Below are 26,783 nucleotides of genomic sequence, written 5' to 3' on the forward strand. Positions count from 1 at the left end.
TTAACTGTTAAAAGCAAAAGTGATTACAATATTTTGTAGAGTGCGTAACATATGCAGAAGTAAGATGTATGCAGATCATGGCACCCAAGTCCAGAGAAGATGGCTGGAGGCATATTGTTGTAGGATTGTTGCCTTTTTTGTGAGGTAGTATTATGTTATTTCAGACTAGACAGTGGAGGGGTGGAATGCATATTATGATCCTACAGCAACCACTAGGGAAATAAAACAAAGGGTTAAGACCAAAAACACAAAAATAATAAACTGTAATAACTATAACCTTTTCTTACCATGATCCACAATAAATATTTTATTTATTTAGTTAGTTATTCTTTGATTGATTGATTGATTCATTGGAGACAGAGTCTTGCTCTGTCATCCAGGCTGGACTTAGGTGATGTGATTATAGATCACTGCAGCCTTGGACTCCAGAGCTCAAGCAATCCTCCCACCACAACCTCCTGAGTAGCTGGCACTACAGGCGCAAGCCATCATGCTTGTTCAGCTGATTTTTTTTTTTTTTTGAGACGGAGTCTCGCTCAGTTGCCCAGGCTGGAGTGCAGTGGCACTATCTCGGCTCACTGCAAGCTCCTCCTCCCAGGTTCACACCATTCTCCTGCCTCAGCCTCCTGAGTAGCTGGGACTACAGGCACCCGCCACCACGCCTGGCTAATTTTTTTTTTTTTTTCATATTTTTAATAGAGACGGGGTTTCACCATGTTAGCCAAGATGGTCTCGATCTCCTGACCTCGTGATCCGCCCACCTCGGCCTCCCAAAGTGCTGGGATTACAGGCGTGAGCCACCGTACCTGGCTGCTCAGCTGATTTTTAATTGTTCTGTAGGGACAGGGGTCTCATTACACTGCCCAGGCTGGTCTCGAACTCCTGGTCTCAAGCAATTCTCCCACCTTGACCTCCCAAAGTGTTGGCATTATACACATGACCCATTATGCACCTGACCATTATGTGGAACAAGTGTTCCACAACTCTCTGTTATGCACAAACATATCATACAGAATACATTATTCAATGCAATATTTATGATTACTAAGTGCAATGAATATTTTCTATTGTATTTCAGTTTTTAACATCAATCATGACCTATTGAATCCATTTTTACTACTAAACTCCTGCACTGGATCACAACTAGCAATTGGAAAAACACTTTCGGGTAGCCTCTGCTATGTGTCAGTTCATTTACTTCTTAATTTCTTTAAATTTTTATCTTGTTACTTGATTTTCACCAAGAAAAATCTCATGCATAAGATAGGCTATCCCCATTTTAGAAATGAGTAAACAGACTTGGAGAATTTAACTAACATTCCTAAGACCACAGGCTAGTAAGTAGAAAAGGGAGGATTTCAGTTTAGATATAAATATAAGAAATCCAACTGCTCTTAAGAACTCCACTTTGATCACCAAATTTGAGGATCTGGGTATCATGAATGGGTGCACGTACTCATACACATTTTTCCTGGGATAAAAGACTAGTTTTCATCTGTAACCTGAAAAAAGCAACTGAAGAATCACAATACCACACTGTTCTGCCCTAGTTTACTGCCCTAGTTTGTTTTTTCATGCCATACAAATAAGATCTGCTCGTATTATTTGAGCAGACACTATTAAAAGCTCCAGTCACTTAACTATGATAGAACTCTAACCTGCAAAGCTTCACATCTTATACTTTCCTTTGTATATGCTGTTGGTGGGTGGGTGGCAACAGAAATCTACAAACATATAAAAGAGAAACTTTAAGCTACTGAGGCTATTTTTCAGCTCTAAGATTCTGTAAACCTATAATTGTAATCAAGGGCCCAGCCACCTGCTATCCTATAATGAAGCCACAAGATAGGCAGTTGTCTAAATTGCTCAGAAAGATATACAAAGACAGGGATTCCTTTGTTTCTTTGTTAGCCTTCCCTGGAGTTTTGCAAGACCTAATGTTAATTAGAGTCTCTTAGTGCAATTTAACCATATTCCTCTTATTGTCTATCATAGAGATAGAATAATCTAGCTTTCCTTGGGATAATCTCTTTTTTTAATATACTTATATGCTTAAAGGTAACTATTTATTTATTCATGATTTAGCTTTTTCCTCTGTAGACTAAATAAATATAATCTCCTTAATTTTCCCCTACTGGTTGGATTTTCTTCATAATTATTTTTGTAGTGTTCCTTAGGAAACCCTCTTTAATTTCTACATGTGCATTTTAAAGGGTGGATTCCCATATTGATCACATTACTCTGCTAAGGGCCTGACCAGTACCAGGTATGCCTGGACGATCCTCAGCTCTTGCTGGCTGTGCTTTCTAAGAGAAAGCTGAGTGCAGGTTGAGCACCCCTAATCTGAAAATTCAAAATCTGAAATCCTCCAGAATCTGAAGCTTTTTGAGGGTCAACACGATGCCACAAGTAGAAAATTCCACATCTAACCTCATGTCAAAACTTTGTTTAATGCATAATATTATCAAAAAATATTGTATGAAATTACCTTCAGGTTATGTTTATAAGGTGTGTAATAAATTTCATGTTTAGACTTGGGTTCCATCCCCAGGATATCTCATTATGCATATGCAAATATTCCCAAAACCTGAAAAAATAGCCAGTATCTAGACACTTCTGGTCCCAAGCATTTTGGATGAGGGATACTGATCTGTATTACGTTAACATTTTCGAAAGCATTATTGCCAGTTTCCTGGACTGGCAACAGCCAAGATTGAATCTCGCTCATACAAACTGCCGTGAACCAGCTGGACCAATACCCTATATTCTCTTTTTAAAGGTATCTGCTCATATGCTTTTAAGACATTTAGGTTTCTTCTTTCATTAGTGAATTCTCTTCCTTGTGGTTTGGGTTTTATTTTAATATTTCTGTATTGTGACATTATTATTTTTATTGATTTCAAGAGTTCCCTTTATAATAAGGATTTTAACTCTTTGATGGTTGTGTATTTTTTTAAGTTTGTATGCAATCAAATATATTGCCAATTTTTTCTTTGCTTTTTCTTCCATTGTTTTTTACAAAGTCCTGATTTCAAGCCCAAGATCAATGAATAGTTATCTAATTTGTTTTAACTTTTTCAGGATTTCATACTTAATTGCAATCAACATTTTAATAATATAGCATTAATTTGGTATTTATCTTAGTGTGTGATATGGTAAAAAAAAAAAAAAAAAAAAAACTCACATATTTGTGTGTGAGAGAGAATTTGCCAGATTTTCCAGTTCATCCCTTTTCCATTGATTTGTGCACTTTCTTTATCATACCTGAAGTTCTTACATAAAGGTATATGCTTCAGGGTTGCCTGTTGATCAATCCAAGTATGAATATACTTTATATATATATGGCTCTTAAGAAACAAACCCTCCAGTCAACACATAGGCAAAGACTTCACAGAAGAAGAAAGAAGATTCTCAACAAATGTGAAAAGATTCAATTTCATTAGAAATCAAAAAATTATATACCACTTTTTCTGTTAAATCAGCAAAAGTTTTTTCAAAATTATTACAATGTTAGTGTTGTTGAGATTGTTTAAAATTGTACAACTTCAAACACTGTTGTTGGTGCTCTTTTTACTAAGATTTTCTTTTGATAATTTTTAAACCAGTAGAAAATCTAAAAGTATAGTAAAATGAACACCCACATACCCCTCACCTTTTCTGTGTCAACTTCCCTGGGCCAAGTAGAGCCCAGATCAAACATTTCTGAGTTTGTCCGTGAGCAGTCTTCCAGATAAGATTGATATTTGAATCAGTGACCTCAGTAAAGAAGACTTGCCCCCGTCCTAGTGGGGGTGGGCCTCATCCAATCAGTTGAGGACTTTTGCCTTTCTACCAAATAGAACAAAGAGTGAAAGAGGATTTCATTCTTTTTGCTTCCTGCCTGGCTGCTTGACTTGCACACTGGTCTTCTGCCCTTGGACTTATATTGACACCATCAGCTCTTCTGGTTCTCAGGCCTTCAGGCTTGGATTGGAATTACACCATGGGCTTTCCTGGGTCTCCAGCTTTAGATGGCAGATTATGAGACCTCTTAGCCCCCGTAATTACATGAGCCAATTCCTCATAATAAATCTTTATATGTATACACACATATATATGTGTGTATATGTGTATATATATATAGGTATATGTGTGTGTATATATATATGGGTGTGTGTGTGTGATGCACGCACATATATATATGTATTCTATTGGTTCTATTTCTCTGACAAATCCTAATATGTCTATACTGTAAATATTTGTCACATTTGCTTTCTCTTTCTCTTTCTCTGTCTCTTTTCTTTCTCTTTCTCTCTCTTACTCCATGTGTATATGTGTGTGTGTATCTGTGGGTTTATGTATATACAACTATGTATGTTTATATGTATAATATATATATATAACATTTTTGCTACACCACCTGAAACCTAGTTGCAGACATCATAATACTTCACCTTCAAAGATTTTAACCTGCAATGGTTGGTGTTTTAAATGTGAACCATATCTTTTAAAACAATTTGGAAACGTGTATCACAACCTTCAAGATGCAAAACTGGCATAATAATTTCACTTGTAAGCATTTGTTTAAAATATATTTTATTTTCATTTCTCAATTTTGAGCCTACTTCTCATGACATCCAGTATAACATTAGTTTCATATTTATGATTCAATAGAAAAGTACTCACATAATTATAAAGGAAACATATAAAGTTAATTTTAGCTTCTGACACTAAGGACACACATGTATGTGATAGCTTTTTCTCCAGAAACTTGTTCTTTCATGTATTTATGTATCCCACTAATATGTACTGAGCACTGTACTATAGCAAAATAAGTAAGATATGGACTTACTCTCCAGAGGTTGTCATCATGAATGACTTTTTAGGCCACTTCTAGAAATTTAGCCTTTTCTTAGATGAGGAAAAGGAGTGAAGGATTTTAGATATAGATCTAATGTGATTTGCATTTTGGAAAGATCATTATAAATACAACTTATAAGACAGATTGAATGGGAAAAAGATGTGTTAAGAAAAGTAGTTGGGAGGCTGCTGTAGTAATACAGGGGTTGGATTGAGAACAGAGATAAGCAAATAGATTTAAGAGAAATGAACAAGAAAGAAATAAAAGGAGATGAAGAAGATTTGTCGAACATCTGATTAAATGAAAAGGAGGACTGAAGAGTCCCCACCAGGTTTCTGGATCTCGGCTGCTGGGTTGGTGGTAGTGCCATCTTTGGCTAGAGAAACAGAAACACATAGTTTAGTGAGGAAGGGCAGTCCACTCATGAGTTCAGTTTGGCGTATGTGAGATGTTCAATAGGCAGGATTGTGTGAGTTTTGATATGGACTTAGAAGACAGCAGTGTTTACTCAGAAGTTAATGTCATAGGATTAAACAAAATCATCTAAGAACAGTGTGGAAGGTAAGAAGAAAATTGAGGCTGGATCTCTAAAAAACAGTTATATTCAAAATTTAGACAAATGAGGATGATGAACAGGAGCAGTCAGAGAAGTAAGAGGGTAACCAGGAAAGACTGGTGATAGAGAAGCCAGAGGAGGACATGGTTTCAAGAAGGCAGAGTCACAATGGTGCCCCACACTTCACAGAGGTCAAGAAAATAAGAGCTGGAACAGTCCTTTGGCTTTAGCCACGAGGAACTTCATGGTAACTTTTTGTCTAGAGCAAGTTTCTCAACCTTGGCACCATTGACACATAGGGTTGAATAACTTTATGATGGGGGGCTGTCCTGTGCATGATGGAATGATTAGCAAAATCCTTAACCGCTACACATTAGATGATAGGACCAGCCCCATTTCCCCTGTCCATCCCCCATTTGTGCCAACCTAAAATGTTTCCAGACATTGCAAAATGTCCCTTGGGAAGCAAATCACCCCAAGTTGAGAACCACCGGCCAGAGTAATTTCAGTAGAAAAATTCAAAATAAAGCCATACTGTAGCAGGTGTCATCATGGCAGACACAGCCAGTCAAGTCCTCCTTGGTTCTGGTCTCACCATCCTGTCCCAGCTGCTCATGCAGGATATAAGCCTCTTCCTCCAAAAATAGGATGCAATATGTTTGGATGGCAAGTATTTCAACTTCCTGGTCTCTTTTGTTACACTCAACACATTGCCAGTATCGATGAAAGGTATGGGTTTTTCACAGGCTTAACTCTAAGACTGTGTTCAGGAGGCCTTCAAACTGTGGCCCACAGAAAAGTTTTACAGCATTCCCAGGAGTGGACAAGGACCTGGAAATGTACAGAAAGAAGTCTCATCTTCCTTTGAGTTATCAAGGAGACAGCTTGAGAGATGATGGCTCGTTCTGCTGCTACCCTCATCACACATTCCTTACACGTGATTACCCTGAGACCTGTGGTACAATTCATTGGCAGAGGACCTAAGTACTGTGGACTTAGTGACTTCAAAACCATATATCAGAAAGAGGGCATCCTAGGGTTTTTCCCGGAACTGTCTCCTCACCTCCTAGGTGACATGATTTCTTTGTGGCTGTGTAGCTCACTGGCCTACCTCATCAATACCTATGCCCTGGATGGCAGGGTTTCTACCATGAATGAAATAAAGAGTTATTCTTAAGCTGTCACAAGATTTTTGCTGGCATGTTGACCTGTCCCTTTGTGCTTGTCTCTAATCTTATGGCTGTCAACAACTGTGGTCTTGCTGGTGGATGCCCTCCTTACTCCCCAATATATACTTCGTGGATAGATTGTTGATGCATGCTACAAAATCAGGGAAATATAAGCCCAGGAAATAGCTTGCTTTTCCAGAAGCTCCCTTTGGGAAGACTTATTCGTGTGATTCGAAGATGTGGGGCAGAGACAGTGACATTTCTATAGTCCTAGATGCACAAAATTGTGTCAGAAAATGTTGATTTCCATACAGTGTGATACACTTTTATAACAATCATTTAATCTTGGGGGAAAAAAAAACAGACTACAAAGGGTTATGAGTGAGCAGGTAGTGCAAAGTGAAGTCAGCAGCTTAGCTGAAAAAAGAGAGAGAGAGATAGTAATTAGAAGAGAATGCATGATTAATGGAGGGTTTGTTTTTTGTTTTTTTTTAAAGATGAAAGAGGCTAGAACGTGCTTAAATGATGACAAGAAGAGCCAGCAAAGAACTTATATTCGGAAGTGGCTAACAGATAGAGCAAGGTCGCTAGGGAAACAGGAGGGAATGGGGTACACAGAATCTCCTGAATAGGTTTTCCTTAGGGATAGCTTTATAATGTTGGGAGGGACTCAGGACTTTCAAAGAATTGCCCTCTGTTTGCCTTTATTGTTTCTGTGAAATAGGGAACAATCTGGAGAGTGAGAAGAAAGTAGAAAGGCAAAGGCCCTATGACAGTGAAAGTTTTTAAGTGGCCCTGATTGGAGCCCAGATAATTCTTTTCAGGAGACATTGACAACACAGTTGAAGCTGGAGATCATGAATGGTCAGTGATAAAAATGCTCTTATGCCATTGTTTTTTTTTTTCCCCAGCAGTTTTCAGCAACCCAGGAACACATATGCAGATTAATAGTCAGATTGATCAAGACATTGGTTTTTGCCAGGTGAGTGTGATGGGCAGTCAATGTAGCAGGAAAGTTAAGGATTTGAGAAAGTTGAATATTTTTTGTTTTTCTTGTTTTTTTGGTTTTTTGTTTTTGGTTTGTTTGTTTGTTTTTGACAGGATCTCACTCTGTTGCCCGGGCTGGAGTGCAGTGGCACAATCATAGCTTACTTCAGCCTTGACCTCTCAGATTCAAGTGATCCTCCTACCTCAGCCTCCCAAGTAAGTGGTACCACATCCATTCACCACCAAGAACAGCTGAATCTTTAGGAAATGGATTGCTCCAAATGCTAATCTGGAAGAAAAAACCTGCAATATGTCCTCATATCATATATAAAATGTATATAACATATTATATTACATGTATTACATTATTATTCCACAGTTTAAAGACTTTAACAATAAGACCAAAAAAATAGAAAATGTATAATTTATATAATCTAGAGAAGAAAGGTCTTCCTAAAAGCAAAACAGGATGCCCAGAAATCATACATAAAACTAATTTATGTGCATTTTGAAAAATTTTTCAAAGCAAATAAATAACACCATTAAACAAAGTTAGAAGGCAAAACACAGGCTGCAGTGCATATGATAAAGAGCTCCCACTAATGAATAAGCAAAGTGCTAACATCCCAGTGGAAAAACGGGCAAATATATAAACAACGTTATCACAAAGGGAAATTCAAAGGATAATAAATATATGAAAATATACACAACCTAACAAGTAGCTAGAGAAATGTTAATTAAAATATTGATGAGATTCCATTTTTTGCCCATCAAATTGGCAAAAATTAAAGGATATGTACACTTTCAGTGAGAAGGTGAGGAAATGAACCCGTGGCTGATGGGACTGAAAATTGCCATTCTCTTTTGGAAAATCAATAGCAATATATACTGAAGGGTAAAACACATATGAGGAAGCATTGCCAATATCATATTTGAGAGAAACAAAAGCACCAATATTTATGTGTGTATGTGTAAATGTAAGTGTGTATGTATACACTTATAACATGAATGCATATATATAAGAATCTTTATTGTAGCATTCTTTTAAAAATCACAAAAATAGGCTGATTGTCCAAAATTGGGAAATAATTGAATTAGCTACAAGACGTTTATACAACAGAATATTATTACAACCACTCAACAGGTTCACCTTGCCCACTGCCTAGACAGAGCCAACTTATCAAGACAGAAAAATTGCAATAGAGAAAGCACTTAATCCACACAGAGCTGCTGTACAGGACACTGGAGTTTTATTATTACTCAACTCAGTCTCCCTGAAAATTTGGGGATCAGAGTTTTTAAGGATAGTTTGGTGGGTAGGGTGCCAGGGGGTGGGAAGTACTGATTAGTTGGGTCGGAGATGAAATCACAGGGAGTCAAAGCTGTCCTCTTGCGCTGAGTCAGTTTCTGGGTGGGAGCCACACGTAGCGATCTGGATGGTGCCAGCTGATCCATTGAGTGCAAGGTCTGCAAAATATCTCAAGCACAGATTTTAGGTTTTACAATAGTGATGTTATCCCGAGGAGCCATTTGGAGGAGTTTAGAATCTTGCAGCCTCCAGCAGCATAACTCCTAAACCATAATTTCTCAACTTGTGGTTAATTCATTAGTCCCGCAAAGGCAGTCTAGTCCCCAGGGAGGAAGGTTTGTTTTGGCAAAGGGTTGTTATCATCTTTGTCTCAAAGTTGAACTATAAACTAAGTTCCTCCCAAAGTTAGTTCAGCCTATGCCCAAGAATGAACAAGGACAGCTTGGAGGTTAGAAGCAAGATGGGGGCAGTTAAGTCAAATTTCTTTTACCATCATAATTTTCTCAGTTACAGTTTTTATAAAGGCAGTTTCATTATGCTACTATAAATATAACTGGTGGGCTCTATATTAGTTGACCTGGAGAGACACCCAGAAGAAATATTAAGTGAAAGAAAACAAGTTTCAAATGTATGTGTGTCAGGTGATTTCATCAACACACATATGGTGCATGCATTTATGTTTCTTTGTATGAGTATGAAGAAAAATAGACATAGGACCATAGATCAAACCATGGCTGACGGGACTGTAAATTGCCATCCTCTTTTAGGAAATTTGTTTTTAAAAGGTTTGTAAAAATGGATTGGATGGGGTAAGAGAAGATTGTCAACTTTTTCTCTATAAATTTTAGGTTGGTTTCAAAGTATGCTTCACATTAATAATTTTTAAAAATTGAATTAAAAAATATAAGACTAAAGCATGAAATGATAATTCACAAACTGTCAAGAAAGCAGCAGATACTGGCGATGATCCATTCTCATTTTTCTATATAAGTAAAATATATAGGAACATTGTTAAAATGAAAGCACATATCACATCTCACTACTTAACAAAAGAATTACTTTCATGTCAGAGGTCTCAATTTGCACCTGAGTAGTTTCTGCCACCATAGGATTCAGACATGTCTGGACACATGTAGAGGCCAAAGGATCAGGCCCACTGGGGGTTGATCTGCATGAGGGAAGACTAAGGAGCCTCCTAAGAAAATCTCATCTTAAACTAGTTAGAGTTGGACATATGTTTTTGGTCAAACAGTATTGAAAGGGGTGACATGATTTTAAGCACAGCATAAAGACAAAAGGTAAACATCCTTACTATTTAATGTTTTCCCACCCAATCCCTAGGCCTGAGTTCTAGAACCAGGGACAGTTGTATTAATTGAATTGATAGACTCCATACAAAAACATCTCTGAGATGTTGAGGAGGCAAGATAAAGCACATTGGGGACCTGCATAAAATGTGGCACTAAAGAGGGTGTCAGCATAGTGGGATTTCAGGGGCATTCAGTAGGGGGATGGGCCTCAGCAAAGTATGTTGGAGGCAGAGGGAAGCCCCTCTACATTCTGCTTTATTCACTTGACATTAATATTACACGTTTCTCTCCATTTCTATGGTCTTATCTGCCATTTTTAATGAATAAATACTATTTTATTGATATATGTGTATTTATATTAACCTCTCATGTGTTTTTTTTTTTTTTTTTAACTGTTTGAGTTAATTTGGACTGCTATAACAGAATACCATACACTGAGTGGTTTATAAACAACAGCAATTTATTTCTCATAGTTCTAGAGACTGGGAAAGAACATCAAGGTACTAGCAGATTCAGCGTCTGGTGAGGGCACCCTTCTTGGTTCATAGACAGCTGTCTTCTCTCTGTGTCCTCACATGGTGGAAGAGGCAAGGAACCCTCTGAGACCTCTCTTCTGAGGGCACTAATCCCAATCAGGAGGACTCTTCCCTCGTCACCTAGTCACCTCCCAGAGACCTCACCTCCTAATACCATCACCTTGGGGGTTAGGATCTCAACAAATGAATTTCAGAGGGCAGGGCCTGAACATTCAGGCCACAGCATCTACTATTACAGAACTTCATATGTATAGCTTTGTTTTGATGCTCAATTGTTTTCTTAAATTCCCAAAAGCATACACTGACAAGCTCAAAAGATTTGAACATTTGCCCTTGTGTAGTGATACACTAGACATAGTCACGTTGTTTTTCCAAAGCATTGAAGCAATTTAGCATGCCATCAGCAATGCTAAAGTTATCAAGATTTTGTCACAGATTGGACAGCTAGGTTTTATCTTTTGCATTTAACAAATATTTATTGAGTATCTACTATCTACTATGACCAGACACTCCTCGCATATTTCCCTCCAAGTTCCCATGTGGCTTCCTGAGTCCTGGAATGATGGTCCTAAGCACCACGTTCTGTAAGCACCATGCAAAAAAATGTACTCACAGCCAAGAAAAATCCACCTGCCATGGGATCCTGTTTTGCCTATGGGGGAGAACTTCTATTTTCTAATGGCTCTTTGGGAGACACTGTCTCCATCTTCTCCTTTACCTGCAGAAGCAGTTTCCCTCCTTGTCACTAAGGTTGATTTTCTAGGACAACTCTTCCAATCCTTTCTATATCCAGGGCTGTTTCCTCCCTCAGTGTTTCCTTCCTTTCTACCTCCTAGAGTAGAGGACCCTCCTAGAGAGAGATAGAAGTCCTGGGTAACCACATCCTGCCATATCCTAGGATCATGGTGACTCTCCAGTCCCCAGAAACCCACCAGACCTAGATGGGAGTGAGGTCAGCCCCCCTTTCCCTGTGCCCAAGCAGGTCCCCAAGATGCCAGCCCTGGTCCCTCCTAGAAGCTGGTCTTCTCTGTCCTTCCCACAGCCTGCACTTTGGGAAGAACTGGTCCACTACTTTCAGCTCTCCAGTGAGAGTTTTCACCACAGATGATAGCCTCTGTCATGTTTGATGTGATTCTTTCCCATCTGCTGACCTGAGTTATTCTGTTCTTGTCGTTGCTCATGTGTTTGCAATCCTTTATGTAGCCAAATTTGTCAGTCTTTTTCTTTGTGATTTCTTCTGACACTTCAAAGTACAATTTTTTTTAAAAAAGGAGAGTGTTTTCTCCAAAGATCTGACAATCAATAACTTATATTTCCTGTAATAGTTTCTATTATCTAAAACTTTAGCCATATAAAATGTATTTTGATCATGAGGTATTAAATTGCTGTATTAAACTGATTTTTTTGAAAAGAGATCTAGATAAGAATACTACACAATGTGTATTAAATAATTCTTTATTTCATTGTTTTTCAAAGATGCCTCTTGTTATCTGTTTTATTCTTATGTACAATATATTTACTTCTGAACTATGCTGTTCCATTTAACTATGTGCTTATCGGGGGAAGATATACCTCCATTTATTGTTCTCTTTGCAAAATACTAGTTAATGCTCTTAGGTGAGCATGGGGGTGGTAAGTGCTAAATAAATGACATCTATTTTTGCAAATAAAAATTACAATCATGTTAAGTTCAAATATCCTATGAAGATTTTTGAGGTGGACAATAGTCAACCTATACATTTGTTGAATGAGATAGAAGGCTTTCTGATTGATCATTATTTTGAAGGACAATAGTACACCTTTCCATTCATCTTCTCTAATATTATTCAGTAAAGTTTTATATTTTGTTTCTATTAGATAAGACATGCAACTGTTTCATAAGAATTCTGATTGTTAAATAATTTAGATAATATTATGTTATTCTGGTATAAATAAAAGGACTCCTGGTATATATTTATATATGTTGCATTCATCTGTCCATTTTATTGATGCCTATAGTTATTTTATTTTTTAGATTATTTCTTTTAGTTTTTAAAAGTATACAATCATAACATCTAAAAATGATATTTTAATTTTGTTTTCCAGTATTAATTCTTCTGAGTTTTTAAAAAATATTTTCTTGCATTGACCACAACTTCCAAAGTTGCGGTCATATATATACGCATTGATCAAACCCATATGAGAATGATTGCCTTGGTTTTCTTACCAATTTGAAACAGAAACTTTCTAACAGGAGGAAGAAAAGGAGGCTTTGGAATAAGACTTGAAGGTTGCTTAATGCTGATGGTGTCTCTTACAAGCTAGATATTCAGAACAAATTCCACAATGTCCTTGAATCCCAGTTTCCTCACCAGGAAGATGAGAATATGAATACATCTCACAGTGTCATACGAATAACTGAGATATCACCTGCAAACAGCCTGGCACTGAAGGCAGACACAACACATTTTACTTTTGTCTAGTCAAAGTGGTGAGATTTAAAGCCAGATCTACCTGACTTCAGGCCCACACACATAACCCCATGCTCTGCAGCCTCTTCAGGAGGAATTCCATTTGTGTATAGGTCGTGCCCGTGTATGGAAACAAATGTAGCCACAGATGTCTAGGTCTATCAGCCACAGCAAAATAAACTCTGAAAACTAAGGTACCTCTCTGTGAATATACCACATCATGCACAGCATTATGTACGGATTGGAAATGTCTAAACTCAAGCCAGCCTGGCCAATGCAGTGAAATCCTGTCTCTACTAAAAATATATACAAAAACAAAAAATAACCAGGCGTGCTGGTGGGGGCCTGTAATCCCAGCTGTAATCCCGAGGCTGAGGAGGAGAATCAGCTGTGAGCTGGGATCACACTTTTGCACTACAACCTGGGCAACACAGCAAGACTCCATCTTAAAAAAAAAAAAAGAAGAAAAAGAAATTGACTAAACTCTATCCAGTAAGTGTAAATTCTAAGGTAGTGGCTATCTCTAAGGAGGGGAAGCCAGAGATGAGATGGGAGGACAGAGGAAGAATATGAAAAGAAATGCAAGTCATTGATACTGTTATGGTACTTAGGTTGGGTGGTAGCCTCACAGGTGATCATTACAGTATCAGACTTTATAACATACATATATTTTAGTGTCATGTTTAGTATGCATGAAGTTTTATACAAAAGATTAAACAAAGCCAAAAAAAATATCATCTGGCCAAGTTTAAAAGACTATGAGTATTTAATTAGCAATTCTTGACTGGGCACAGTGGCTCACACCTGTAATCTCAGCACTTTGGGAGACCGAGGCAGGTGGATCACAAGTTCAGGAGTTCAAGACCAGCCTGGCCAAGATGGTAAAAACTCCGTCTCTACTGTCTCTACTAAAAATACAAAAATTAGCCAAGAGTGGTGGTGGGTGCCTGTAATCCCAGCTACTCAGGAGGTGAGGTGGAGAATTGCCTGAACCTGGGAGGTAGAGGTTGCAGTGAGCTGAGGTCACACCACTACACTCCAGCCTGGGCAACAGAGCAAGACTCCATCTCAAAAAAAAAAAAATTCCTATTCCCTCTACCCTGTATTCACTGTTCACTGTACTCTACCCTACAGTGAACAAAAGGTACCTAAGCCAGGACATGCCCCTGCATCTTTTTTCCTGATAATCATATTTTCCTAGGCACAAGGCCTGAGAGTTACCAAACCTGATTTTTTGATAGTATTTGTCCTGGAAAATAAAACAAAATGTCTTTCTTTAAGGGATAGTCTTCCTTTTGTCAAAGTTTCAAGGGGAAAAAAAGGGAAATTTAAAAAGCAGCCTATTTCATTGTCACCAGTTCATACACACTGTACTAAAGGGCAAGAACGACGCTTTATGCCTCTTGCAAAATCCCAAAGCACCCAGTGCAAGGCCCTGCACTTAGTAGGCGGACAATTGACGTTTGTTAATCAATGTATGAATGATGAGCCAAGTCTCATAGCTTCCATGGAGAATCTTAAATGTCACTCCTTTTGAAATGCGACCATGCTTCTCAACCTACTAAAAATTTCATAATGAACCACCCACAGACACAATCTTGTGTGAATATCCCCTGTGTTCCCCAAATCCTTTGTGACCTATGGACACAATTGCTAAACGTGAGTCATGCTTCTATCACTCCCACACAATGGGTATTTTTAATGCTACAGCATTTCCTGAAGTCAAGCGCTCAGGAAATGGTTTTTGCAATAATGACCTCAGCCTCCCCATGTTTCCCCCACCCCCACCACAGAATCCAAGAATAACTGAACAGGTGTCCAAATACCCAGAATTACCCAAGAAACCTCACAACCTGTCTTCTGTTTCCTATCAAAGTCATGAGGTTTACCCCTTGTCCTTTGGAGTTCGAAAGGAATGTGTCCAAGAACTGAACACACCCCTATCTGTGCTTTATTTATATCAAGACACAGTTTATTTCCAAGTCTGTCAATGGTCTCCAGACCCCAGAACTAAATCTGCACTTGGAGACCGAGTTCTGTCTCTGCCACTAAGTATGTGGCTTCAGCCAAGTCATTTAGCCTTTCAGAGCCTCAGTAGTCTCATCTGTAAAATGGAATTAATGAAAGAAACTATTTCTTGGAATGTATGAAAATCAGTCATGTAAATGGCTGATCTCCAGGCCTGATACACAGCAAAATGCTTAGTACTTGCTAAAGGTTATTGCGTCAGGTTTCCCTAGACTGAATCTTAGGCCTGGTCAGTTTCTCCTGGACAGCAGTCATTTTGACAGCTTAGGATCTTTAGGTGCCCACATACCTTCAGAACCTCAACTCATTCTTGGGAGCACTGTCTGGGCACCCTCTGAGGATCAGAAGCAGGAAGGGAGGTCAGATGGTGAGAGGATAAGGACTGTTGATATCCAAGGGAGGTTGTAAAACCACTTGGGCACACCCAGGTTCAAAACAAAGAAGCCATCACATGAGGGTGGGAGAAGAGGTATTTACTCAGTGAGGCCCCTTCCAGCCCTCATGGTAAAAGTCTACACTTGTTTAGAAAAGAGTATGTCTGTTTTACTCTTTTATTTTTAAAAAAGGGAAACTCAACAACAAAAACGATGTTGAAAATGACAATTTGACTATGGAAAACAGGCTCCTGCTATTCTCATCAGACCATCTGACAAACTTCCCAGGGGAGTTTCCAAGGCCTCCCAAACAGTAACAGCAGAGCAGCCGCTCAAGAGGATGCCCCAGGGAGCTGCCAAACTGCAATTGCCCTGGAAATCAGATTCGAACAGCTCAGACATGAGGGCAAAGGGCGGGATGCATGCATCCCTAAGCACCAGCCCTTCAGCCTGGCAGAGGAGCACAGACAAAGCTGCCCCGGAAGAATTGCTTGGGAGGTGCAGATAGAAAGAATAAGATCCTGCTGGCAGCGCTGGGAAACACAGCAGCAGTCGGCACACGCTGGCCTTGGCAGTCAGCAACCGCCTGGCTCAGGCTGAGCAAAATCTTTCTGTGAATATGGCATGAAAGCAGATCTCTCAGGCTCATGCTCCCTGAAGGTGAAAGATCAACAACAAAAAAGGCATTAACCCCTCTCCTAAATGATATTTCATGGCCATCAAATGGCCATCAAAGTCCCATCAAAGGAGCAGCTCATGTTCATAGGCCTGGGGGAGATGTTCCCAGCAATTCAGACACATTGGCAGTCCCAGGGAGGAGGCCATAGCCTATGGGGCCTCTCTATGTATGAAGGGCAGCACTTTGCATAACAAATGTTCCATGCATAATCTTGGAACATTGGCATAATTCTTTCTGGACTCAATAATGATAATTACTCTCTGTCCTAATTAAGGAGAAAATAAAGTAGCTAATACTTTTATAAATCAACAAGTAGGATTAGTATGACGTACAAAGCGCCCTTGAGTTTGCTTCAGAAGACTTCCTCCTCTGTGTGACCATGAGTATATCATGGCGGCCACCTGGGCTTTTGTTTCCTCATCCATAAATCCTTTCTTTAAGGGGACATCTTATGGATTCCTTTGAGTGCTCCTATCCTAATTTACTATTCTTTTCCTTTAAAAATATTTGGTAAAGGCTTAGCATGCAGCAGTAAAATACACAGCATGATATGTAGTATTCTTACTTAGAATTTTATGCCTTTCAAGGGCGAAAGATGGTGGTCAGGTGACATTGATTTTCTCCTTGTATAGCTTCAAAGATCGTGTTATAGATGAGAAACTAGATATTCAAAAGCACAGAGAAAATGTCATCCATATCACTCAGATTAGAACTTCCAAGTGCTCACTCGTGATATGCAGTCTGGTGAGCCAGGCCTCAAAGTGTCCTACAAAAGAAATAGACAACATGGTTTCTGTCTTCTAGTATTTGGCAATTATTTGAGGAGCAATATGTTATTGGGAGGCTGAGGCAGGAGAATGGTGTGAACCCGGGAGGCAGAGCTTGCAGTGATCAAGCCACTGCATTCCAGCCTGGGCAACAGAGTCAAACTCCGTCTCAAAAAAAAAAAAAAAAAAAAAAAGATGTTATCTGTTCCATTCATCTGGGGTCTTCATCATTTCCTTAAATATGTACATTATCCATTCCTTCAATAACATACATATTCATTGTCCTTTATCCTCAAATAATTGCCAAATACTAGAAGGCAGAAACCAAGTTGTCTATTTCTTTTGTATCTCCAAAAGAATCATAGTACAAAATTTATAAATGAAATCATGTAGCTCTGTGCTATATGAAAATGATAACCTATGACATTACAGCCACACCTTGTATTCGTTAACTAAATTGTCCTTTCTATTTACTTCCCAAGCATTTGAGCCACTTTCCCTCAGATTGAATTGCCTTTTTTTTAAAAAAAACGGAGTCTTGCTCTGTCACCCAGGCTGGTGTGCTCACTGCAACCTCCACCTCCTGGATTCAAGTGATTTAAGTCGAAATACCTGAACTTCAAGCCTCCCAAGACTTTAGCCTTCCATGTAGCTGGGATTATAGGCAAGTGCCACCATGCCCGGCTAATTTTTTTTGTATTTTTAGTAGAGATGGGATTTCACCATGTTAGCCAGGATGGTCTCGTTCTCCTGACCCCGTGATCCGCCTACCTCAGCCTCCCAAAGTGGTGGGATTACGGGCATGAGCCACGGTGCTCAGCCTGAATTGCCCTTTAAAAGCTCCTTTTTTCGCTTGTAAGATCATAATATTCCATCTTCCACTATATCCATCCTGAGACAATAGCTACTGTGTGTGTTTATATGTGAATATGGAAGATATATGTGTGTGTGTGTGTGTGAGAGAGAGAGAGGGAGAGACCGAGAGAGACAGAGAGACAGAGGCACAGAGAGAAATGTGTGTTCTGATAAAGCAAGGTACATTAGATAATAGCCCACCGCACCTTGCATTAAGCAAGCCTGCCTGGGAAATGAGCAACTTTCTCAGGCCACTGCTCAACCTAGAGTGTTGACAACCTTGGGAGAGAAGACTTTAATTGCAGTCATTCCCTTATTCCCTCTGGATTGCTTGTTTATAGTTTGAAATTACTGAACGAGTTCTGCAGGTTTTTCTTGTCCATTTGCTGAGCTTGAAGCAAGAAGGGAGATACCCAGGTTCACTGAACTGTAAACAGTACTTCTCAAGGTCAAACTGGAGAGACTGCACAGAAGACGGGGGTGGGGGGGGCAGGTTTCTGACTGTGGCAGACAACAATAACATATTGCATATATACTTTGCTGCAAGCCTGCACAGAAGAAAAGCGAAGAGAAAATAATATTGCAAAGAATCCTGTTCAAACTTGATTGCTTACAGTTTGTTTTTTTTTTGTTTGTTTTTTGTTTTTTGGCCAAACTTGAAGGTCAACTTTTTAAAAGTAATTAGACATCTAATCTGTGCTTTCCCCCACTGCCACAATCCCCAAACTTTTTCTGTCATTATATAAATATTATTTGAAGTTATAAAGAACACAAGCAAGTGGGCTAGATATTAACAAAAGATACTTCTGGAAATCGATGACCCAGTCAGCCCTGTTGTCTTGAAATAAACACGTGAAACTGAGCTCCACATCCTCAGACTGCAATATATTCAGCACACTAACAGGTATAGGCACTGCTTTGCTCCAGACTGGTGGGAATGTGGCACTGAAGGAAGCCCAGGCTCTACTACGGAAGAGCTTACAATCTGGAGAGAGTGGTAACATGTACACAGCACATCACAGCACCATAAAGTCAGGGAAACACAAAGGGTAGACATGAGAAGACCCTCCTTTTAATGGTTTAATTTTTAAGAACACTATTCACCAACTGTAGATTTAGGAGAGGAGAGGTTGTTTGTTTATTTGTTTTAAGTAGAAATACCCGAACTTCAAGCCCATGTTTGCCCTTTCCTAGCCTTGAGATCTGAGTCAGACATCGCCCAGTGGACGGCAGTTTCCTCATGGGTGAGATCAGAGTGTTGGTGTAGACCATGAGTGAGCAAGTAACAACAGCTAGGGGTAAAAATTCAGCTCCCAACTGGTTTTGTAAATAAAATTGCTGGAACACACCACGCCCATTCATTTACATATTGTCTATGGCCGCTCTCACTCTATGGCTGCCAGGTAGTTATGACATATGGTCCACAAAGCCTAAAATATTTACTATCTAGCCCTTTACAGGGTTCCTGACTCCTGGTGTAGCCAGTCTCTAAGGTCTCTTCCACGGGCTTGCAAGATTTTATGCACTTGAAAATTTGAAATAACCACTCAAATGGAAGAAATCGTCAAAAAGCACATGCTGGGTCCCAGAAGACAGCAGTTCCCCTTGCTTTATCTCATCAACAGCAAACACGTACTCCAAGGGGTCTCAACTCGACTCATATTAGAATCACCTGGGGAGAATTTTATTTGTCTTAACAAGGCTTAAGGGAGGCACATTTCACACATTAGCATGAAAACCCAATCATCATGCTTTGGAGTATTTTGTTTTTTTTTTTTTTTAATGTCTTTGGTTTTTTTTTTTTTTTAATGTCAATGCCCAGGACCCAATGTCTAGAGTTTCTGATTTAGTTGCTATAGAGTGGAGACCTGGTATCAGCTGTTTTTAAATACTGTCCAAAGAATCTGGGCACGGTGGCTCATACCTGTAATCCCAGCACTTTAGGAAGCCAAGGAGGGTAGATCACTTGAGGCCAAGAGTTCAAGACCAGCCCGGTCAAATGGTGAAATCCCATCTCTACCCAAAATACAAAAGCAATTAGCCAGGCATGGTGGCAGATGCCTGTAGTCCCAGCTACTCAGGAGGCTGAGGCAGGAGAATCACTTGAACCCGGGAGGCAGACGTTGCAATGAGCTGAGATCTTGCCACTGCACTCCAGCCTGGGTGACAGAGTGGGAGTATGTCTCAAAATAAAATAAAATAAAATTAGCCAGGGGTGGTGGCATGCGCCTGCAGTCCCAGCTACTCAGGAGGCTGAGGCAGGAGAATTGCTTGAACCTGGGAGGCAGAGGTTGCAGTGAACCAAGATCACGCCACTGAACTCCAGGCTGGGTGATAGAGTGAGACTCTGTCTCAGGAAAAAAAAAAAAAAAAACTGTACGAAGAATTCTACCTTGCACTCAGGGTTAATTTAACAAAAGCTTACACATAATACCAAGATATGGAATCAACCTAAGTGTCCATCAGCAGATGAATGGATAAAGAAATGTGATCAAAATGCACAACAGAATACTATTCAGCCTTTAAAAATAAGAAAACCCTGTCACTTTCAACAACATGGATGAGCTTGAAGGACATTACGTTAAGTGAAATAAGCTAGGCACAAAAAAACAAATACCATATGTTCTCACTTATATGTGGAATCTAAAAACGTTGACTTCATAGAAGTAGAGAGTAAACTGATGATTACCAAAGGCTCAGGAAAGTGGGGATGGGGTTGGGGAGATGTTGGTCAAAGGATATAAATTTTTATCTAGACAGAAGAGTAAGTTCAAGATATCTATTTTATGTCATGGTAACTATATTTAATAATAGTATAATATATACTTGAAAATTGCAAAAAATTAAAAAATATTAAAAATATATGTGAAGCAAAAGCTATTTAAAAAAATAAGGAAATTGAACAAAACTATAATATTAGAAGGGTATTTTAGTACAACTCTTATGACCTTGGATAGTTCAAGCTGACCAAGGAGATGAAATAAAGATACAAATAAATACCTTTTTTAAAAGTATCACTGAACCTTTTTTTAAAAAAATCTATTGATGCCTGTATTTCTTTCCAGGTATGTTACACCAGAATATCTGGGATTGTGGCCCCCAAACCTGTATATTTAACAAGTTCTCAAGATAATTCTTATGCAGCCAACTCTGCAATAGCCTGCATTGAGTAGCCAGGTATGTGAATCATGCTGAAGGCCAACTACGATGCAGGAATTCAGAATCCAACAGTCAAGTGTTAAGCAGACCGGGCACGGTGGCTCACGCCTGTAATCCCAGCTCTCAGGGAGGCAGAGGCGGGAGGATAGCTTGAGCCCAGGAGTTCGAGACCTGCCTGGGTAATACAGCGAGACCCCGTTCTCCACAAAAAGGAAAAAAAAAAAAAAGAAAAGAAAAAAAAAAGATCCATTTTGTACCTCTTTATCTTTGACTCTCAAAGGTGTAACACAAAACCTGGAACTTAGCAGACATTTGGTAAATGTTTAATAAATAAAACTTAATTTAACCTGACCATTGAGTGTTTTGGTGGGGAGACACACACACAGGAGGTTTATGCTTAATCAGATGGGGTGAGGGCTTACCAGATGGGGTGAGGGGTTACTTAGAAGCCAAGGCTAAGACTCACGTTCTATACACTTAAATAGTCATCAACTGCAACCTTCCTCCATCTATCTACACTCAAACATTAACTACCAACCTGATCCAAGAATCATTATTTTAAAATCACCAATCCACTGAAGCTCCCTTAGTTAGACTGAAGTTCACATGACTGCTTAAACCTTTTTTCTGGGAATGGATCTTTTATGCCAAGTAGGCAGGGTTACTGCCCCATAAACCTACCTTCTGTCATTAGCTTTGACTGTTGACACTTGCAATGATTAGACAGGGTTGAGCAAAGGGTATTTTTGCAGTCTGTGGGGAAGAGTACAGAAAATAAACATTGCATCTCATTACAAAGCCCTGAATGTGCAAAACATACTGGTCCAAATGCCGTGATTAGATAAGCACCTGCAACACTCATTAACTTTGAAGGGAAATTGAAGCCAAATTTGGGCCCATATGCCAACTGTCCTTACACTTCAGCAATCAGGTGACCTCTGTTCTCACATTAAGTTAATTTCTGAAACACCCTACATGATAGCTATTGCTCCAGACTTTTAATAATTACCCCAGGGTGGCCTCTCTCAAACATCCTCTGAAATAGTCTCCACCTACAATTTCTAGGGTTTCAGATGAGCCTTTGCCCATAACCTGAACATGTCATTTTTAAAGACAGGTCATTGCAAATGACTCTGAGTGACAGCCTAATGCTACCCCCCAAAAAGAGAATGAGGTGTAATATTGATCCACTCATCCACAAACACAAAGATGCATGTGTTTTGTATGAGGGTAAATAATTACTGAAGTAGTCAGAATAAAAACTAAGGTTGACACAGGAGGATTGGGATGATGGGCAAGGGATCTCTAAAGAAGAGTGCACCAAAGGCCTCCCTGTCTCACTCTGTAATAGTCTATTTGCAAACTACCCTACACGCTGTATCACATGTAGTTCTAAAGGTCTGTGGTTCCAGGTGAGAGCCTCTAAGTAACCTGAGAAAAAACTATATTTGGAAATGTTGTTTCTACATGAGGCTACTCTGACAAAGTAGCTCCCAAAATTATGATTCATTCAATCAGATGGCCTCATCTGGTCAGGGTGCAACCTAGGCATAGGTGTAGGGAACACTTGGCTACATGGAGTAGGCTGAAGAGCCTGGGAAGACTCCTCTGTTCAAATATGTCTTTACTACTTAAGTGTCAGAGGTCTCAGAATCCCATCATGAGAATCCAGTTTCTTTGTATGTTTAGACTGTAACAGAGCCGCGTACCACAGAGAGGAGTACAGGCTGGAGAGCTGAGTGGTCAGAAAGATAATTGGATGAAAGAGGTCCCCGGTGTGCCAGAAAGATCTCTCCAGCAAGCCATAGTTCACATGATAAAGAAAATTAAAATCTGTGGCCTTCTGTGGAGAGTGAACTGATTCATCCCTCTCTTCCCAGCAGTATCAGAATGAACTGACAAAGAGCCATGGATAGAGAGCTGGTTGTGCAATGACTACAAGGTCTCAAAAGCAGCAACTGCGGCAGAACACAGCACAAGCTACATGAGAAGCACAGGGAGGACAGAGATGGCAATTCCACCAAGAAGGATTAGGAAGGATTTTTTTTTTCCTTTTCCAATACTGAACACATCATGTGATGCTATGTGCGACACGGAGATGATTAAAATCAGCATGCCCACTGAAGTTCCAGGACAAGCAGGAAATTGTGAAGCCTGTACTGCAAAGTAATACCTCCTCTAGGTTACCAGATGGGGTGAGGGTTTACTCAGAAGCCAAGGCAGCTAAAGAATTACAAATATCTATAGAATTCTGATATCCAGAGAGTAAAGAATTTTTAGTCCGTGAGACTTCTAAATAGCACTGTGTGGCAGGAGCACATCTCCCTTGGTTCAGATATACCCAGGAGAGCTAAGCCTCTCAGCAAGATGCTATGAAATTAATTACCCAGGGGAACAAGAGAAGCATTGCAAAGACTGTGGTGTATCATGTGTGAATACTGACCTCTCAGGTGATCTTTTTTTCTATGTGAATATTATTGATACGAGTAACACTTCAAATCATTAACATTTTAATCTGAAGGAGAATCCTTCTAGTGACAGATGGGGTCCAGGGTTGAGGTGAGAGGTAAGGGAGAAGACAAGCTCTTTCTATAAGCCCACTCTGATACAAAACAGAACGTTTAAGCATTTATTGCAAATTCCTCAAATATTTACTGAGTACCAGCAATATGGGAGAAGATGTGCCAGGCATTTGGGAGGATATAAACATGTATGTATGTACTAATGCCATCACCAACTAGCTCAAGACATAATTGGAGCAATGGCATAGGGATAACTGTGATATAGGATCAATTGAGGAAAGTCATGGAATTGGCACAAGTACCCATAGCATCAACATTAGCTGGGAGTGACACAAAATGTAGATTGTCGGGCCCTATACAGGACCCCCAGAATCGTAATGTGCATTCAAACACGATTCAGTAGGTGATTTGTGTGCATATTTGAGAAACACTGGTCTAAACAACAACAACAAAAATGGCATGTTCGTGGAGGCACTCTAACATATTACAAGAAAGCTTCAGGCTGGGCGCAGTGCCTCATGCCTGTAATCCCAGCACTTTGGGAGGCCAAGGCGGGCAGATCACGAGGTCAGGAGATCAAGACCATCCTGGCTAAAAACGGCGAAACCTCGTCTCTACTAAAAATACAAAAAGTTAGCCGGGTGTGGTGGCGGGCTACTTGGGAGGCTGAGGCAGGAGAATGGTGTGAACCCGGGAGGCGGAGCTTGCAGTGAACCAAGATGGCGCCACTGCACTCCAGCCTGGGCGACAGCGCAAGACCCCGTCTTAAAAAAAAAAAAGAAAGAAAGAAAAAGAAAGCTTCAGAGATAGTTAAGCTCTCACTTTGAGATATGTGAGAGCAGAGGAAGAGGAATGGCCAAAAAGTTCAGGAGAAAAACAGTCCAGGGTTTTTTGTTTATGTTTTTGTTTTTGTTTGAGACGGAGTCTCTGTCTCCCAGGCTAGAGTGCAGTGGCACGATCTCAGCTCACTGCAAGCTCTGCCTCCCACGTTCTTACCATTCTCCTGCCTCAGGCTCCCGAGTAGCTGGGACTACAGGCGCCCGCCACCATGCCCGACTAATTTTTGGTTTTTTTAATTTTTTTTGAGTCTCACTCTGTTGCCCAGGCTGGAGTGCAGTGGCTGGATCTCAGCTCACCGCAAGCTCCGCCTCCCGGGTTTACGCCATTCTCCTGCCTCAGCCTCCCAAGTAGCTGGGACTACAGGTGCCCGTCACCTCGTCCAGCTAATTTTTTGTATTTTTAAATAGAGACGGAGTTTCGCCATGTTAGCCAGGATGGTCTCAATCTCCTGACCTCATGATCTGCCCACGTGAGCCATCACGCCCGGCCCACAGTTTTCTTAAGTATGCTTGGGGGATGGCAAATAGACTGGTTTTAGACACATTTAAGGTACTCGTATAATGGTCATGGGAAAAAAATTCTAGAAAGGTAGGTGTGGGCTGAGTTCCAGAATAACCCTAATTTCTGATTTCCTAATTACACAAAGATGTGCAATCAAAAGGACATGAGAAAAGTTTAAATGGCAAAAAAAAATAATCTTTAACTTCTCCATAGAATTGCTCAGACTTCAGTCCCAACTCAAGTTCCTTCTTTACCCTGTCAGAGCCCTTAGGAGGCTCATGTGTTACCCTTATGTGTATGGTCTTGATAAAAAAAGATGTAGACAGCCAGTGGGATGAGGACTCCAAGAAGGGCTCCAACCCTGAGGGAGAATGAAAGTGAATGCACATCAGAAACTATGTGGAGGCTGGGCATGGTGGCTCACGCCTGTAATCCTAACACTTTGAGAACCCGAGGCAGGCGGATCACTTGAGGTCAGGAGTTTGAAACCAGCCTGACCAACATGGTGAAACCCTATCTCTACTTAAAAAAAAAAAAAAAAAAAAATTGGCCTAGTGTGGTGGCGGGCACCTGCAATTCCAGCTACTCAGGAAGCTGAGACAGGAGAATCACTTGAACCTGGGAGGTAGAGGTTGCAGACAGCCAAGATTGTGCCGCTGCAGTACAGCCTGGGTAAAAGTGCAAGACTCTCTCTCAAAAAATAAAAATAAATAAAGGAAGAAACTAAGTAGAAACTTATCAATACACACAGGGAATACATGCAAAGATTAGTGGGAACCTTAGCTCTAAGAATATACATATGTTCAGGGCCTTGACCCTGTACTCCAGACAACTATCTCTGGGTGTGTCAATTTCAGACACTCCTCTTCACAGAGCCCCAGTCTCCTGCCCCAGGTGCAACACTATCTGGAGCTCAGAGCCTTTGTACCCAGTTTCACTTTTGCCAGTCCTCTGCTTTATGATTGGACTCTGCCTCCATAACTAACAGATAAATTATGATAGCACTTACAATCTGCCAGGGGCATGTCTACATGCTTTATATCCTAAATCATTAAGAGCCACAATCACCCTATTATATAAGTACGATTATTACCACCAGTTCACAGACAAGAAAACTAAGCTACAGAGGGATCAAATGCCTTAATTGAGGTCACTCCTCTCACTCCACTAGTAAGGGGTGATGTTGGGATTTGAATACATGCAGTTAGCTCCAGAGTCCACACTATTAAGCAGATGTTTCTCTAGGAAGCTTTTTTATCCACTTACTGAGAGGCTGGGGGAAATAGTTCCAGAAAGCAAGCACCTGACTCATGAGCAGTGACCATTCTCTGCGGTATGACCCACCCACTTCATTGATACCTAGTGCTCATCACTTTGACAGATACCACTAAGATTATTTCCTGCCTTGGGTTTCATGATTGCAATTTTCAGAGCTGGCCTCTGGATAAGGTCCTTTCTCTAGACTTTATTATGCCCCATATTTGTGTTTGTCAGGAAACTGGAGAGTTTATTCTAGGAACTAACTTGAAATTATAAGAAATTTTTTTCATCCATCAGAATAACCATTCATGAAGAGATAATGCATGCATCAGTGAAGGAAGTTTCTTAAAATGGATCAGCCAGAAAAAGGAAGAATTAAATTGGATGGCATGATTACACAGGACAACAAAGGACACCAAAGGGGCCTAAAGGAAAGAGAGCCCGTGAAGAAACAGAACTGACCAGCATGGAGGTTGTACTTGGATGTTTAATGTGAAGCTGTATTAGATTGTCTTTTTCAGATGGAGAGAAGATGGTCCCAGTCTTCTAGGTCTGGGAAGCCAGGTTGACTATGGAGGCCATAACTCCTGTGTGGAAAAAGCTGAGGAAGCACATTTCCCCATGGGAGGAAGAGACACGAG

General features: G+C 40.1%; 2 pseudogenes; one reads left to right on the forward strand and one right to left on the reverse strand.

Annotated features, from left to right (window-relative positions):
- Positions 1 to 5,947: 5,947 nt before the first annotated feature.
- On the forward strand, positions 5,948 to 6,833 carry LOC111538744 (annotated as a pseudogene).
- Positions 6,834 to 19,526: 12,693 nt separating this feature from the next.
- Positions 19,527 to 19,622, reverse strand: LOC111538899 (annotated as a pseudogene).
- Positions 19,623 to 26,783: the final 7,161 nt, after the last annotated feature.

The sequence above is a fragment of the Piliocolobus tephrosceles genome, chromosome 10, assembly GCF_002776525.5.
Source record: "Piliocolobus tephrosceles isolate RC106 chromosome 10, ASM277652v3, whole genome shotgun sequence".
Classification (NCBI taxonomy): Eukaryota; Metazoa; Chordata; class Mammalia; order Primates; family Cercopithecidae; genus Piliocolobus; species Piliocolobus tephrosceles.